The following is a 12,815-nucleotide window of genomic DNA, read 5'->3' as shown; positions in this document are numbered from 1 at the left end:
TTTTTTAAAAAAAACCTGTGGCGGTGCCAGCTCGATATAAACCAGACTTGAAAAAAAACGGGAACGAGGTCAAATTTCGAAAAAGTGTAAGGGTCATAATTAAAGGCTAATTAGAGGCTCCCGAAAAACCACCCGCTCGAATTAAGTGCTCCACCCCCGAGGGGTGGAAACCACCCAAAAACTAGAAAAATCCGTGTAACTCTTGGACGGAACAACTTACAGAGTTCGTTCGAGTGTTAAAATTACTCCAGAATTAGAGGCTCCCGGAAAACCACCCGCTCGAATTAAGTGCTCTACCCCCGAGGGGTGGAAACCACCAAAAAACTCAAAAAATCGGTGTAACACTCAGACGGAACAAGTTAGAGGGTTCTTAGAGGCGTTACATTGATTTCCTATTCATAGGCTCTCCGCTGGACAGTTCAAAAGCCTGTGTCACAGAAAATCCATTCAAGTCGAAGTAATCCATTCTAATTACCAGATTTCGGTCACTTCAAAACAGTGAATTATTGAATTGTCTCTGATAACAGAATAATTTCCAACAACACAAGCCCTGTAAAAATCAGCAGAGAAATTTGAGTGAATTTCAGGGTACGCAAAATTTTCAAGTGTTCAGTTGATTTCATGTTTTGTCAACGATCAAACCGATTATTCTGCTCTCTCAGTAGTACAAAATAATTCAAGTTTCACGGGACTGTTTCCCAGTATAGTTCACTACTTCGTCGCTATCAGGAATCACGATACCCCTTTTCAATCCATGATTCCCGAGACTATTTTAAATAGAGTAATTTCTGGTTTTGTCCGTAACTTCGTGCTGGTGCATAAAAATGCAGTGCTATTGGATAAGGTGTCAACATTGCTGAAAATTTTTCATCGCTCACAAATTTGTTGCGATAATGTATTCTGCCCGTATAAGCCAGTCACAGTCATCCAAACCATATTTCACCCTACGTTGACTCGGTTCATTTCTGACGATATCGCCCCTGATCCATTGAATTGAATCCACCCATTAATCAGAATCGTAAATCAGTGATAATTAATAATAAAAATAATAATAATAAAATATGACTTTATCATAATCACAAAAATGCAGGCGAATAGAGGGTATTTCGACAATTAGCAAAAAAAGCTTGTCAATGCGCAAGCGCTTCGAGTAAATTCATTTAATTGACCTGTGTTAAATTCCATTATGTATCAAAAACTCATCAATTTTATTCGCCGGTAATTGGTTATAAGTACACATTGTTAATATTAAATCTCATCGGTAGGCAAAAATCATTTTTACTCAACAAAATAGCTATTGGTACTCACAGCATGTATGATTTCAGTAGAATGTGGATTGTGTGTAGGCGACCGTGATGTTAGCCATCATGGCATCGCACATCTCGGGAAATATTTCAATTGCAAGAGTTTTTGAAATAATCAAAACTGCCATTTTTAACTTTTCTTCTGTGTTGGGAACATCAATCGACAATATATCGACATATTTGCATTCACATCATGTGCTGTAAAGCTATGTAAGCCCTCATCCTGAAACCATACTCCGTTTTTTCGTACCTCACCAAAGGTAAACATGAGCCGTTTGCATTCGCGGCACATTAAACCACTTAAAACTTTATAATACCCAAAATACTAAAAAAATATCTTCTTGTTTCTTGAGGTCTTAACTATAAGTCACATTCATAATAATATCGAATAATCAATTTTACAACTATTTTGAATGTACAGCTAGATAGTATGAAAAAAGTAATTTTTTTTACTTCCAAACAAGTTGAGAACTTCCATTTCAGCATGAAAATACGTCTTTCAAAATTTTAGCTCTCAATCTTAACATTAAGAGGTTGCGCATTGCACTTTTCCATTTTTCATAAGGATTACATGGGAGAAAATTGTTTGTGGCTCATTCTGATTTTCATCACTAGCTAACGATGCGCCGTACAGAAAATTCATAGACATATTTTTGTAGAGAATGGAACATAAGAAACTTAGAAAAATATCATCTTCCGCCTGGATTCCACGACACGCTTGTCGTCCACCCGCATAAGTGGTGGAATTTTGCGAATTTTACCAGTATATTTGAGTCTCGATTCTTACGGTAAAAGATCTATTACAACTATCCGCCAGAGTTTGAATTTATTCACTGAGTAAACGTATAACATGGAAAAAACAGCTTCACGATGGTCTTCCAATCATTCAGAACACCAACGATCGTCTTTAAGGCAGGTAGAGATGCAGCGTTCTAACCTCGTCGCTCATGTGCCGCATGCCCAACGCAGTTTCACAGTCCTGGACGACCGTCGTTGTATCTTATAGGTGAAACACTATTCTTTTCGCGTTTGTTATTATAAAAAAAAGCATCGCAATTAATTTCATCCTTGATAATACAAATTTTTTTAGATTTTTTTACGCCTGCTTATACGGGTGAAAGACGAGTTCAGTCGTGAAATTCAGGCGGAAAACGATATTTTGTGAAATTCTTATGTTCCAATCAATGTGTAAGAACACTTTCGCTTATGCGTCTATGAATTTTTTTTGTTGATTTTTAATCGTCAATAAAGCTCTCCCGTAAGCCCTCGTCACGGTGGTGCGTTGGAGAATGTTCATATTACTATTATACGTTACACGGATGATTCATTAAATAAATTGATGTTGCCAAAATGACCCGGCTATCGTTGACTCCCAGGCCATAAAAAAAATTGGCAGCTTCTGAAGATTTGAAATTTGGAGTAGGAGTTTTCTTTATATAACGCACTCACTTTCTCAAGCCTGTAGCACAATTTAGACCATTGTGTCTATCTTTCTAGATAGCGTCTGAAAAGAGAAGAAAGGGCTAAGTTCCTGTGATGGTGACGTCGGTGGTGGTGACGAGTAATGTTTATAGTGTGAAGAAAGGTACATAGAAAATAATCTCCATCACTCACCTGCAATCCACACAAGTGAAATCAATAACTGCAAAAACAACGCTTCATTTGCGCTGGGATGACGTTCGTTGGTGACGATGCTGAAATCAAAGTACAAGACACAAAAATTGTAACGAATTCACGCGACACGAGCATTTTTTCGCATTGAAAATCCTGGTTCCTGTTTCATCCACCTGCTACGTTGATTCGTAAAGTTCGTGTCTCAATCACACTCGTGTGGGTGGACTGTGAAGCATTTGATTTGTAGGGGCAGTGTATCGAGAGTCGTTGACTGAAGAGTGATTTTGACGCCTCTAGAAACCCTGTAACTTGTTCCGCTCAAGAATTACACGGATTTTTCTAGTTTTTGGGTGGTTTCCACCCCTCGGGGGTGGAGCACTTAATTCGAGCGGGTGGTTTTCCGGGAGCCTCTAATTCTGGAGTAATTTTAACACTCGAACGAACTCTGTAAGTTGTTCCGCTCAAGAGTTACACGGATTTTTCTAGTTTTTGGGTGGTTTCCACCCCTCGGGGGTGGAGCACTTAATTCGAGCGGGTGGTTTTCCGGGAGCCTCTAATTCTGGAGTAATTTTAACACTCGAACGAACTCTGTAAGTTGTTCCGTCCAAGAGTTACACGGATTTTTCTAGTTTTTGGGTGGTTTCCACCCCTCGGGGGTGGAGCACTTAATTCGAGCGGGTGGTTTTCCGGGAGCCTCTAATTCTGGAGTAATTTTAACACTCGAACGAACTCTGTAAGTTGTTCCGTCCAAGAGTTACACGGATTTTTCTAGTTTTTGGGTGGTTTCCACCCCTCGGGGGTGGAGCACTTAATTCGAGCGGGTGGTTTTCCGGGAGCCTCTAATTCTGGAGTCATTTTAACACTCGAACGAACTCTGTAAGTTGTTCCGTCCAAGAGTTACACGGATTTTTCTAGTTTTTGGGTGGTTTCCACCCCTCGGGGGTGGAGCACTTAATTCGAGCGGGTGGTTTTCCGGGAGCCTCTAATTCTGGAGTAATTTTAACACTCGAACGAACTCTGTAAGTTGTTCCGTCCAAGAGTTACACGGATTTTTCTAGTTTTTGGGTGGTTTCCACCCCTCGGGGGTGGAGCACTTAATTCGAGCGGGTGTTTTTCCGGGAGCCTCTAATTAGCCTTTAATTATGACCCTTACACTTTTTTGAAATTTGACCTCGTTCCCGTTTTTTTTCAAGTCTGGTTTATATCGAGCTGGCACCGCCACAGGTTTTTTTTAAAAAACACCGAGCAATTAATTTAAAGATGAGCAATTCCAAGAGCCTTTAATTAGCCTTTAATTATGACCCTAACGCTTTTCCGAAATTTCAGCTGTTTTCCGTTTTTTTTCGGTGTGGCGGTTCCAGGTTTATGTCAAGCTGGCACCGCCACAGGTTTCTTTTAAAAAACGCGGAGCATTTAATTCGAAAATAGAGCATTTAATTAGCATCTAATTAGCCCTTAATTATTCCATAGGAAATTTTTCGATTTTCGAATGTGGCGGTTCCAGCTTGATATGGCTCTTGATTTGGTACAGACGGAGGCAGAACTACCACCGCTAATCGCATGATGGCACAATAATCACTGAAACTTCTTCGGCGCGCAATCTCAGTTGATTTCCATATTTTTTCAAGATAGCATTACATTATTCCATAAGGCTAACGTTAATAACGTTAACTTAACGAAACAGCGGGAAATAATCATTATTGCGCAATTTTTGAATGACTTTGAAGGAGTCGACTTCTCAAAATAAGAGTCTGTTTTGTTTGTCATGCTTTACTAAATTTCATACATTCCTAAAAGTGCAAAATCACGATTTTTCCTAAAAATGAATCGTTGCAATAACGTCATCAACTTCATCTTCACGTTACATTTGTACCTAATACACCTTATCCAGCACCCTCAACATCATCCGTAACAATTCGTGAACTTATTCTTAAGATAAGATATATCGTACTTCATACTTTAGTATAAAACAAGTAACGCAAGGTATCCAACATACTGCTGACAGTGAAGAATCACCCAAGATGTGATATTGTGCATATATCTTAAGAGGCGAAAGGCACAATAAACTGATTGCAGAATTAGTAACAGAGGTATTGCCCGCGACCGATTGATAGGGGGATTCGACTTGGTCCATAGAACGGCACTTGCGGCGCGTATAAAAATCGCAGGGACAAATGAAATCAGGCATCGCAGATTCCTCGACAATATGTTTACTCGGGTTCGTCGAGGCGGTGGGAAGGAGGGTCCCAACCTCGTCGGGGTCTGTAACTCGGTTAAAGCGGCACGGATATTTCATTAGCCACCCCCCGGACGACCCTACGACCCCTGCGACATAGCCGTCTGGGCCGACGGCGGGGGTGACTTAAAACTGAGGGCGCCCGCCACATTAAGTCAAGAGCCCCGGGCTAAATTGTTGACACAACAAATATATATCTTGTTTGGCTCGTCGGCGCGTGTTTCTACGCTCCGCGAACCCTTCGCAATGCTTGAGAAAACCGTTTTGGCACCGGGACAAAGTGTATGGAAAACGAGTTAGATTGTACATCCATAGAAAATTCACACTTGTTGAAATGTCGGAATTTCACAACTAAGTGAGCATATATAGTGTGTAACAATCTTTCTCCGTTAATGAGTCAGTCAGAAATATTGCACTAATGAAATTTTGCAAGGCTTAAAATATTACATCAACCAAACTTTGCAAGATTTAACAATTGCAAAAACATCGCAGCATCGGATTACTGTAAAGTTTGAAATACCTGAGAAATATTCTGCATCATTTCTGCAACGATACAAAAACACGGGAATGATCATAAATATGCAAAGCTTACAATATGTCAAGCGAATGGCGCAATGTTTATGTAACTTTGCAAAGCCATTGCAGCAATCTAACTTTGAAAAATTTGCAATATTTCCGAAATATGACGCGTGTGTTTGTGCAATATTCCTCCAACACTGCGTGCAACCGGAATACGGAAATATTCTGGCAATCTTTCTGCAATAAGCGTGCTGTGTGGGACACCTTAATTTTGTGAAAAATTTACCGGAGCACCGAGAGAAAAGTTAGTGCATCGGATAGCTCCAACAGTGGCTTGAGGCGATCGAGGTGTTATCAGGAACATATATTAGCTTTCAACGGAGACGGCTACGACACGTATAGAACCGGCACTAGGGTAGCCATTAACCGGACATTGTCCGCTTCGCCTCGAAGGCACTCCAAAGCACTCCGCGACCTCCGGGAACACCCTTATCGGCATTCTGCTCTCGAGCTGGAAGACATCTTGTCTCAAATCCACTCACCGAGTTCAGAGAAATTTCCACAACGTACGACTGTGGAATTGAAATGCTCTCAGGTCCGCTTCGATATCTTCAGTTCGATGCGGTAAAATAGAGCAGAATCGCCGAATCGCCAGAGGATCTCGAACACGATTGGATTACAATTTCCCAGACGCCTAATTCACACTATGTTCATTGAAAAGAACAGAACATCGAAGTGTTGACTGGGTCACACACTGCAGGATATCTTTGAAGCCCTGTTATATTTTTCACGGTAGGCATTCACCTCGTTGAAAACAACGGCCGGACATCTCACTGATTCGCAAACTTGGACGAACCACCGTACTCGGCATTCCCGCAGAAGATAATAAACCACCGCGAAACGGTACATCTCAACGAATTAGCTCGACGTAACGCAGATGGAGAGCAAAGTGGGTATAGCAAACTGAACACCCAATGGGTGGTACCGCCACGAATTGAAGGAGAGAGGAGAAGGACGAGGCGGAGGGATGAAAAGAGTGCGAAAGGGCGAAGGGCTTGGGGTAAGGGCGAATCAAAGTAAAGTCGTTGAGAATCGGTGAAGTGGAAGTAACTGACAGAGTGCCCTGAGCGTTGAACCACTAACGCTATGCAATTACTTTACAATTTGTTTTGTACCAATTTATGTATACACATCCCGTGTATACCTTATACTTTGCAGGGTGATCAATTAGGCATACTCAATTATGTGTTTGTAGGTACAGATGCAGATAATGGTATTGGAGTTCTGCATTTCAATCAATGATTACCCCGTGACTGTACTCCTGAGGAATTTTAAGCTGTTATCGCTTTTGCAATTATATATAATCGAACGTTAACGTTGAAATTATTTAGTGCTAGGCCAGACTTTTGATCGAACTTTACGTAGAACATCATGTGTTTTCACTTGGTCAGCAAGATTCGATGATTTATACTAGTCTAGTTCCACTTTTCGGGATGTGCCGATGAGGAGAAGTCCTAATTGGAAAAATTCGGGGTTCCACCGAAGGGCGAAGAAGTGTATAACAATATCTCGATAGGTCCCCGATCCAATCTTGGTTATTGAAAAGTACAAGACAATCCTAGACAATTGGAATCCCCGGGGTATCTGTGCGGGTCGTCGAGCGGCGCCATTTCATCAAGAAGAGGAGGAAGCAGCAGCGGCAGCGTCCTCCTCAGCGGGCCGGAGAATGGAGACGCAGGGCATCCGTGAGAGCACACATCCCATGCTATCCAGCCAACCAGTCAACCCAACCTAACCCCCGAAACTCGAATATCTGTTCCAGTTTGTTCGAGTGTGGAGAACGAGAGACCAAACGAGCCTCGCTTGGAGCTTTGCGACTACATTTCGAATCTGACAGTCTTCCAACGCAACGGAAAATGGTTTTCCAACCGTTCTGCCAGACTGAGATACTCGCCTCTACACGGACTGGTCGAATCGGCGACAGTACGGTTGTCGTTCGAGGCTAGTGGAACACAGATGACGCAGACATCCAGCCATTACAGTGATTGACTGTCGGCCCCGCGGATCGTGCCAGTGCTGCGCGGTCCTCGTGTAAGATTACCTCTTTCCGCGGAAGAGTCGGGGGTGAAAAGAGGAGCAGTATGAGGGGTGAGACCGTTTCGAGAAAGGAGTCAAGGAGGAGCCGAAGAGGACCGGCGTTTAATGGATGTCTCGAAGGTGGAACCACGGCTCAAGGGGAAAACCTGCATCGCGTCGCTGTTGCGACAACCATAACTGGGTGTTTTATTTGTTTATTTATTTTTTTTGTGAAACCTGATACTCGGGCTACAAGGAGGGGGGGGGGGGGGGGGGGGATAAAGGACAAACAATGATAATTTAGGCGGCAGGTTTCGACAATTGACGTCGACTACTTTCACGGCGAACGTAGGTGATTGTTTTTCAACGGTTTCGCGGGGCACGAGCGACCCAAACACGACCATATGGCCGGGCTCGACGGTCACCGGGAGTCGCGAAGTCCGGGACGCCCATGTAATCAAGGGATTCTGGGACCCTGCATGGCCCCTCCGTTCCCTGCCATCGCCAACACGGCAAACCGTGATTAACTTTTCACCATACAGCCACGCCCCATTCGTTTGGCATTCATTCAGGTCCACGTGGATTACGTCGCACATGGAAATCGAGCTTCGAGTCAGGGGAACACTCTGCAGCAGCAGCAGCAGCAGCGTGTACTTCAACTGGGGAACTATATTTCCCCGATTGAAGAACGGTACGGGAATTGTTGGAATAATTGCTCTGCGTTTTCACAAATATTCACTGACTAGAACACGAGGATTTTCACCGAAAACGGTCACGAAATTTACCGACCCCTTGTCATACATATTATATATTTCTATCGCATCCTGCGGCAGATGGATCATTTAGAAATTTTCCCGGCTCACAATCAGCAATAATGCTTGTATTATTTAGTCATCAAATAGGAAAATAAACTAGTTTTTCTCTCTCTCTATCTCTCTGTCTCTGCTAACTAACTTTCATTCTCGTACCATTTCACCCACACTGTACGCTGTGCGGGAATATGCGATTGATCAAAAGATAATTGAGCATGAATTTGTACTGTAGAAATATCACAAATATTGTCAAGTTAAAACTGAAACGTTACGGTTAAACTTGCGCAACGAATAAGACAGTTTTTCGGTTGATGATGACAAGATTTCTCCTTGAAAACACTAATATACAAATATACCTTATTGTTGTCTGTAGTTCAAGGGTGGCGTACAACCGCCGCGTTGTACCTTCTCAATAATTTCAGAGTCGGCTGGACCGTGAACAAGAAACGTGCCCCGTTTATCGCATATACTCTTGGGTTTAATATGCCGGGTGCTCGAAGCGTGTAATCTTGGATCTGGCATCCCATACTTTAAACTCGATGGCCGTGACTCACCGCCTTAAAACCACTCGAGGACAAAGCGCAGAAAGGGGTTTCCGCCCTCGGCGCCCGTCCGCGGCTTAATGCCTGTTGGTTATCAGAGTAATCGCGGTCCCCGAACCTCCGCCTCCATCCCACCTCCTGCGAACCGCCCCAGAGACTGTTGATTGAAACGTTCTGATTGCATCCCTTGGGGGCGGCGGTATGCGGGTGTCACTGGGGTGACCGAAAGGCTCGGAACGAACCCGCGACGGGGTTCGTCTGTCGGGGTTTCCGCTCTCTCGTCGGCACCCCGTCGGCTTCTTCGCATTTCACCCCTGCCCTCGGTCCAACTGCACTTATTTGGTAGTCTAATGTCTGATCGCGACATCGTTCCGCTATCCAGTGATGCCCTGTGTCTAGAAGATGATTTTTTTTTTCTTGGAGGATGTGGTGACGGAGATTTCCTTCGGAGTCCCTTAACCTGACGAAAATATTTCCTTCGCTTCACCCTGAGCCGAAGGGCTGATCTGGATCCTGAAGCGACGAAGGGGTGTTTAATTTTGTTTAGACGCAGCGGCGCACTTTAGAAGACGTAAACACGGTATCTCAATTCCTTGGTGTAATTTTCCCGACGACGTCGCCGTCCCCATTCCCTTTCCCTTTCCCTCGGTCTCAGCTATCTTCCCATCGTTCTCCCTCTCTCTATCGCACTCGCGTTCACCTTACGACTTACGATTATGGCGTAATCATATCGGATTGTTATTATGGCTGATGGTTCCGCGGGAGGCGCTGTAAACCTACGGTGCAGCGGGATACGGCGAAGCTCGCTGAGGGAAGGGCGAGCTTATCTTTGAAATATGCTGATAGACCGACGCCCCTTTCGCGGCACTTCGTACCCTGCATATATAGTGGTACGTATATCGTATTCCTACACGATGACAGCGCACGGTTGTTCGAGAGAGAGAGAGGAAGATGGTAGAAAAGAAGGAGGCGAGAGCGAGAGAGAACTTTATCGCGACCACGTGCCAAAAGGGGCGAGAAATTGCCGAGAGACGTTTTTTTCTTCCACATTTTTTCACGACGCCGCTTTCTTTTCCTGTTTTTTCGTTTTTTTTTGTAATTTTTTTTTTTTTTGTTATCTTTTTGTATGTTTTGTTTTTCTTACCATATCCCCGATATCTGGCGTGAGAAATTGCTTTTCTAAATTCAATAAGGTTTACCGCCATCTTTTTACAGTCGACGACAGTATGGAATTTCCGGGCATTTCTAGATATCTTGTGTTTCCCAATAACGAGTCACTTGGGAAGCCTCTAGGTTGTCAGTAAACATATGTTAGCGTCAGAGAGTTTTATGATTCGACACCTGGAAATTGCAAAGTTAGAACCGATTGACAGTCAGCTGACGATCAGGAACATAACGTCGAAAAGTCAAACTCTTACTTTCACCCCGATATTCCGACGCTCGCATTGTGAATTTCAAGGATGGAATGGTAATGGTAAACGAGCGGATCCATACAGAATATCGACGGTTCGATGAATCGGTGAATCGACATTGAGACCCGCTTCTCCGTTCCTGTAGCGGTACTTCAAAGATTGCGCCACTCCTTACGTCGAGAATTCTTCCCCAGACTGGAGCTATTCCCAAGGAGAATGTCGTAGGCACCGGAAAAGGAATTTACTAGGACCCTGGGAGAAACCCAATTGAAACGGGAGTCGAGAATCCTTCGCCGCTTGTCTTCACGTCACATCGATCAGCATTACCAATGGAAGGACCTTTCTGTTTTATCGACAGACTAACCAAATCGCTTTTCACTTTTTTTTCTTCTGCTGATACGGGGTCAGACATAAACGAGGTTACCAGTTTAGGGGCTGGTTGGAGGAAGGGGGGGTCAAAAAAAGCTCAAAACTGGTAACGTGGTTAATGGATGACAGGTAGTCGATAAAACCGCCACAAAATTTGGGAATGTCGGTGTTGGCTCTATCGCGCTTCTGTGGTCGCTAGAAAGAATTCGAAAAATTGACTCAGCAATAGCGTGTCGTAACCTAAAAGCGAATTAAAAACCGCTATAACTACCTAGTGTTTAAATAATTCCGTCTGTATCGCTAACGTTTCCCAGAGTTTGATGAGATCCCGTTTACTCGTCAGAATAAAAAAGTGCGAGCCACGATTCGGCGAGTTCCGTCAGTGAATCAGAGATGTGTCCGATATCGTCTGAAACATGCGAATAATCTGATCAGAGAGGTTGCTCACCTGAAACAGTTTGGGATCCTTCCATATCGCGCGATTCTCGTTGTTGATACGGTACGCGGCACCGGCAGCCGTCGAAGATATACGTACTCGAGAAATCCGGGCGGTAAACAAGCTGTCGGTATCACACACTAGACGAAACCACGTCTGGCACCTTCTCGTACTCCACTCGAGGGTATTACCTCCGTACATATTTAAGTGCATAACGCGAAGACTGCCCGCAGCACAGCCACACCCACACCACTCGCCTTGTTGAGCCTTCTCCTAGAAGTCCCCGTTCCCCCGGTCGCTGTCAGACGCAGCCCTCGGGCGGGTCATCAGATAGCGGCGTATAGTCTGGATAATACCGAACGGAATATACACACACACACACACACACGCACGCACAGAAACACACGGGGAACGTCGTGTGGTCTGGCCAAGGAGTGTCTTGTGCCGATGTCGGCGATATCAAAATAACGACAGGCATGTATCGAGTACTTTAGATATGATATTATACTTTATGCATAACGTGATGATGCATGTCACTACGAAAGAAAATTATGGTTAAAATTGATAATGTCAAGGTATTAGACGTTAGAAATGTCATTGTGATCGTAAAAACGGTAAAAACTGTCATATCGTGGGCAAGTCCAACGATAAATCATAGTGGAGGCCCTTGCAAAACCATGTATGCACCATATATCTTTCTCACTCTACAGTTGTAAACATAAAATATTAAAATATTGCATGATATTGACAAGCTGTAGGTACCACGATTTCTGGGTTTGAATATCGGCGTTAATCGTCCGCCGGAAAGGATTTGAATCACTTCGATACGCGTGAAGCAGGATCGGTTAATACGGCTCTGTGGCATAGATCGAGATTATATGGTACGACAAAGAGTTTCTCTCGAAACGGCTACACAGACACTCCAGATATGAAGATAACCTCAACCGGAGGTCGTAAGGTCATCTTTGAGTTTCGGTGACACTATTGACGTCTTTATAATATTCAATTGCTCTGGCTCATCGGTACTCGCTAGGCTCGGTACACAAATGCGATACTGCGGTGCTCTTTTGTGCCAGGCCATCGAATCCTTTTGTTGAAATTTATCGAATCATTGACCATCCGTGCTGAGTTCTCACTTAGCGCGTACCTTTAGTCTTCTTTCTCCAAGTGTCATTCTTCCACCACGAGCTTCTAGCCAGCATCATTTTGTTCTTTCTCTTTCTTTGTACGATCTTCTCTGATTCCCATATCGCATTCCGCTTAGAGTTAGATAACCTGATTGACCATTCACACAATTGATGCTATCTTATTACTGAAACTACTGATTACCTTTAGTTGCCGTTCCCACCAGTCCGTTGTTTTCGATGCATTGGTTTGTGCACCTAAATTAGCGCTAAATGTTAAAGTCACCGGCAAGTTCTTATCGACACTTGTTCGAAGACATGACATCGCTGATGAGATTACATTTCCTTAATTTGAATCCGGTAGGAAGAAA

The 12,815-nt window shown here is 43.7% G+C and overlaps 1 protein-coding gene across 8 annotated transcripts in view; it reads right to left on the bottom strand.

The window, feature by feature from the left end:
• The window catches only part of LOC107222045 (transcription factor Sox-2), a 314,756-nt gene that overhangs the window by 240,300 nt on the left and 61,641 nt on the right, over window positions 1-12,815 (bottom strand). The window lies entirely within an intron of this gene.

Source organism: Neodiprion lecontei, chromosome 2 (assembly GCF_021901455.1).
Source record: "Neodiprion lecontei isolate iyNeoLeco1 chromosome 2, iyNeoLeco1.1, whole genome shotgun sequence".
Lineage (NCBI taxonomy): Eukaryota > Metazoa > Arthropoda > Insecta > Hymenoptera > Diprionidae > Neodiprion > Neodiprion lecontei.
Note: the sequence above shows the minus strand (reverse complement) of the source record. Positions and strands in the feature narration are given on the sequence as shown.